General features: G+C 40.8%; 1 long non-coding RNA gene across 1 annotated transcript; it reads left to right on the forward strand.

Annotated features, from left to right (window-relative positions):
* Nucleotides 1–561: 561 nt before the first annotated feature.
* Nucleotides 562–3296, forward strand: LOC138513491 (uncharacterized). The gene is made up of 2 exons (XR_011281763.1): nt 562–2545; nt 2655–3296. It is a non-coding gene; the product is annotated as an uncharacterized lncRNA (long non-coding RNA).
* The last annotated feature ends 2320 nt before the right edge of the window (nt 3297–5616 follow it).

Genomic DNA, 5616 nt, shown 5'->3' on the forward strand with positions numbered 1-5616 from the left:
CTGCCCTGTTTGCCCCTGTTCGCCGCTGGCAGGCGCGAGGCGCTCGCCCCTATCGAACCTTGCTATTGGGACTTGCTTCCATCATAGGCATCCACCTGCTGCACCTGTTGCCACCCTTCTCAGTAAAAAGTACCTTCGGTCCAGGAACCATAAAGTGCCGAGTGCCAGGTCTCATGCTCTTCCTGGAACCCACCTACAACATCCTGATTATGCTGGCACCTATTCAGGGTAAGAAGCTCACTACCAGCATACAACCCCAACCGTTACTGCAACCTTGTTGCACTGTTAGTGTATGGCTGTGTGGCCTGAGTATACTCGCCACTTTAAATTGTGTTGTGCCTTATGGTCGCTCTCAGACCACTTTAAATTGTGTTGTGCCTTATGGCTGCTTTCAGCCCACTTTTAAATTGTGTTGTGCCTTATGGTCGCTCTCAGACCACTTTAAATTGTGTTGTGCCTTATGGTCGCTTTCAGCCCACTTTTAAATTGTATCAAATTATTGTGAATTAAACGTTTTTAGCGTGCCTTGCCTTTAAATTCGGCCAACCTATTCATGGCCTACTTTGAGGAAAAATATATTTTTCAGAACAATCCGTTCAAGCACAACATTATCAGGTGGAAAAGGTATATTGATGATGTCCTGGCGATTTGGGAAGGCAGTAAAGAAGATTTTGCAGCATTTATGCTTTACCTTAATGATAACACCTTTGATATTAAGTTTACAGGACATATGGATGCAGCAGAAATTACTTTTTTAGATCTTAAGATTAACATTGTGTCAAACAACATCGAAACCTGCACCTTTAGGAAAGAAACTGCAGTAAACTCTATACTGCATGCAACTAGTAGCCATAGACAAAGTGTTATCCAAAATATTCCCAGAGGTGAAATGTTAAGAGCGAAAAGAAATTGCAGCCAGGATGAAATGTTTCAAATAGAATGTAAGTCAATTGGACACAGATTTCGGGAAAGAGGGTATCCAATTCAACTAATCAGGAAAACTACTGATGCGGTCAAGAAAATACCGAGACCACAATTGCTGATAAATAAGACAAAAGTGTCCAGCGAACAATATCCTAAGCATGTCAACTTCATCACAAAATATTCAAGTGACCACAAATTCATACAGTATATACTGAAAAAACATTGGCATATTTTACACCTAGATTCTGATTTGATATCGTATATTACTGATCGACCCAGTATTATCTTTACCAAGGCAAAGACTTTGAGGAAGATCCTCAGTCCCTCTTTCCTTAAACCTGACCCAATTGGACAGGCAAATTGGCTTACTATAAGCACAAAGCCAGCAGGCTTTTACAAGTGCGGGACATGCAATTTTTGCCATCATGCTTTAGCACCTACAAAAATCTTTAGCTGCCATAATGGACTTCAAACCAAAATATTTGACTTTATTAATTGTCGTACAAAATTTGTTATCTATGGTATCTTATGTGTATGTCAGAAAATGTATATTGGCAGCACGATCAGAGAAGTCCGTTTCAGGATTCGAGAACACCTCAACAATCTTAGTAGCCAGGATATTAGACTTCCTTTAGCTTCCCATTGGCAGAAGCATCATCAACTGGATAATATTAAAGACATCAAATTCATTGGACTCAAACACATCCAACAACATCCGAGAGGTGGTAACAGAGAATTGACCCTACGACAACAGGAAGCAAGAATGATTTGTAAATTACGTTGCCTGTCACTTGGTTTGAACCAAGACCATGAATTGAATGTGTTTCTATAATTTGTACGAATTTAATGCTAAAAAACAGACAATCAAACCCATGCAAACCGATACAGCTTACCGACTATGCCCGAGGCATTTATATTCAGCCTAGTGACCCCACTCTGTGAGAAGTCACTGTTTATATTTGTCCCAACAGCCCAACCGGCAGTTATTTGCATGTCTGCACGCTGATTCGAGCGCACCACATTTATTTTGATTTCTTAATTGAGGTTGATATTTAGCACCAACTATCCAATATCCGCACCTAACATAGGATTAGAATTAGTACGGATTATTTCAGTTTTCTTTTTGTTGATGTCAAAGCTGTACACAGTATTAACATCAAAATATCTATATGTAATTAAGTCGCTGCAAAAATATTGCCGTAAATGAATGAGCTTCCGCATAGGAAGCTTTCCTCAAATGTCTGTTTTATGCATTTCCGGCTTGTAAGGAGTATCCAAGCAACAGGGTCAGATGACTACATCACCTGACCTAACCCGGGAAGGTTACTATAGTAACCCCCGGATTGTGCCGATGCCTTCAGTATTGAGAAACAACCGGCCATTGAGCACATCAACTTTTGGAGCGTATGCCGGTAAGCCAGTTCTACGCCCTAACGATACCAAACGAAAAGCTTATGCAGCACGTTCCTTATAACAAGTGTTTAAATACGTTGTCATATCCATGTTACAGATTACGGCCGAATTTAAAGGCAAGGCACGCTAAAAACGTGCGTTACATTTCAATTATACTGCAACAGCGGCATATCAGTCGAACGACAACTACCTCTTGATTGCAAGACTGGTAATTATAGTTTCCATACTTTTCACAAATTAGATGTTAAACTTACTAGCAATGCAGACTTTTGAACTAAAATATGTGTCATATTATACCAAGTCTTTATAACTTACAGACCCTGTCCAGTCAAGCATGTAGAAATCACTAAATCTCTCAACTACTGAAAGTTGAATCAAGTATTAGGAAACCTCAATCATATTTAAGGTATGGATAGATTCATTTATCCCTATTTTAGGAAATAGAACAATCAATTGCATATATTATCTCTAACGGTATGTTTTTATTTCTTTCTATTTCTCCTTTCTCTCCTGTTTTTTCTTGTTTTTTGACCCACTACCTCTGACGTTGGTTGTTTCGATTTCAAGCCAAGGTTCAATAATTATAGATTAATGCAAATGGTAAACTACATTTGTATGCCCTGAGGACGACCTCTTTGGTTGAAACACGTGTTGGCATGTTTTGGCAAATTCTTGGCTTTTCTTTAATGTGAAATACGCTGCGCAATTGCATATAAATTGTGTGTGTTTTGGCGAATAAGCCTATCTCAAACAATGTGATTCATTCAAGTTTTGGTTTTTGAAGTACTCAACAAATATGCTGCGCAATTGCATATAAATTGTGGGTGTTTTATTGATTGCATATAAATTGCTCTGTGTAATTCATCCAAGTTCAGACTCATTCAACACAATTGATGTGTTACACTTTACCTGTGAATGAACAACTTTGCTCTTTGTTACTAATAAACCAGTAGAATATCTCTGTGATTAATTCCCCATCATTCTTGTTTAAATTTTGCACATCAGTGGCTTTACGTTGGTTACCAAGCGCAGCCTGTGTAGATAGTAATTCACAATAATTTGATATACTTCAAGGTGATAGTGGCAGATCATCTCACTACCTACACGACAGCAGCTCAACCACAATTTTACTTTACTTCCTTTCATGAAAATCCAGTTGTGCGCATTCCTGACTAGGGCTTCACTTCCACATACCGTATTTTCACTTTTAAATTGTGTTGTGCCTTATAGGTCGCTCTCGGACCACTTTAAATTGTGTTGTGCCTTATGGTCGCTTTCAGCCCACTTTTAAATTGTGCTGTGCCTTATGGTCGCCTTCAGCCCACTTTTAAATTGTGTTGTGCCTTACGCCTTTGTCAATCTCTAAGTGCCAATGCCATGCCCCAGTATATTTGCATTATTAGCCACGATTAGGACTTCCCAAGTCTGAACCCTTGCTGTAGCATATCCTTACAGATCTCCCAACCAAGACTGATAGTACATTCGCACCCCAATTCCCACCGGACTTACCAATTACAAGCACTATCTTGCCATTCCCACAATATGTACACTACTACCTGCTTCTCACACTCACGCAGGACCATAGCCTGGACTCTACTAACCATCACCATAATAATGGCCCTCACCAACTCTACACCCTGCAACTTGCAAGAGAGAAACCTGCGACTTAGAGCTAGGCTCCCACGACTTTATGACATCAAAAATAAGAGAACCAATCCACCAGTACCCACGCGCACCTCCGCTACCATTAATCCTAACCTCCCAGACCTTGCGACGATAATTCGGTCTCAACCACTTGATTACCTACACTACAAACATAGGAGACCTAACCACCCCAATCCCAGATCTGCCAAAGATAACACGATAAATCCAACACTATCAGGAGCCCTTATTAATGCTAGGTCCCTTGTAGCACACAATGCCGAAATAGCAGATATACTGTCTATGGACAATTTAGATATCCTTGCTGTCACTGAAACCTGGCTCCATGATGCAGCTGGTCCTGCCCTCTCGACTGCCATACCAGATAATTTCAATATCCTAAGAGTCGACCGACCTAACACCAGAGGAGGTGGCCTGGCTATCATAACCAAAACACATCTAGCTGCCAGACTCGCCCCACACCCAGCTTTCACATTGTGTGAACTTCTCTTAGCTAAACTACCTATCTCAAACAACAGCACACTAACAATACTTCTTGTGTACAGACCACCAGGCCCACTATGCAACTTTGAGGAAGACCTTTCCAGCCTCCTCACTGACAGCATTAAAGACTCCACTCAGCTCCTTCTACTAGGCGACTTTAATTTAGGCTTTAATGACGCTGAAGACAAACAAGCCCAAGCAATCCAATCCATTCTAGTCAATCACGACATTACCCAAAATGTCCTAGCTCCTACACATACAAAAGGCCGTACGCTAGACTGGATAGCCAACCACAACTGCAACATTACTATCTCCAGTATCCTACCTCAAATATGGACCGACCATTATCTTATATGCTTTACAGCCAACAATGAACCTCCCAAACCTAATAAGAATAAAATAGCACCCCCCATGCCAACAAGAAGTAAAAAAGAAATCACAGCGGAAAAACTACTTCCACTTCTCCTACCAACTCTCACAGCTAGTCCTAATGATTCCAACCCTAGTGAGTTAGTTGAATCATTTAACAACGCCATGACCAAAGCTCTAGACTTGATTGCCCCTACCAAACTTCATAAAAGTAAACGTGAAACTCACCTTAACTCCTGGTTCACCCCCCATCTCAAAGAAATGCGTATCCAAAAACGCAAACTCCAAGCTATTTGGAGGCATACTCCTTCTGCCGACAATAAAACCACACTTGCTAACTTTGCCAAAAAATACAAAAAGGAAATTATTCAAACGAAAAAAGACTCATTCAATGATAGAATCAGTAAAGCCAATTCTAACTCCAAAGAGCTCTTCACCATTCTTCGTGAATTGGAAAATCCTATTGCCCCCACAGACAATGTCCCCAAGGACAAATCCTGGTGTACTAGTATCCAAAATGCTCTAGCAAGCAAAATCACAACCCTTCAATCTAAAATTGCTGAGAAAAAAGCCTCCTTGAGCCCTTGTGGAACTCGCACCACCCCATTGAAGGAGTTACCCAGCACACCCTCCCAAAATAACGGTAAACCCTTCAGGTTTACCAATATCTCTATATTGGAAACTGAAAAGGTCATTCTGTCCCTTAAACCGTCGAACTGCCAAGGTGACAGTTGCCCTGCGCAAATCATTAAGGATGCAGCCAGA

The sequence above is a fragment of the Ambystoma mexicanum genome, chromosome 12 (assembly GCF_040938575.1).
Source record: "Ambystoma mexicanum isolate Mex_15411 chromosome 12, UKY_AmexF1_1, whole genome shotgun sequence".
Classification (NCBI taxonomy): domain Eukaryota; kingdom Metazoa; phylum Chordata; class Amphibia; order Caudata; family Ambystomatidae; genus Ambystoma; species Ambystoma mexicanum.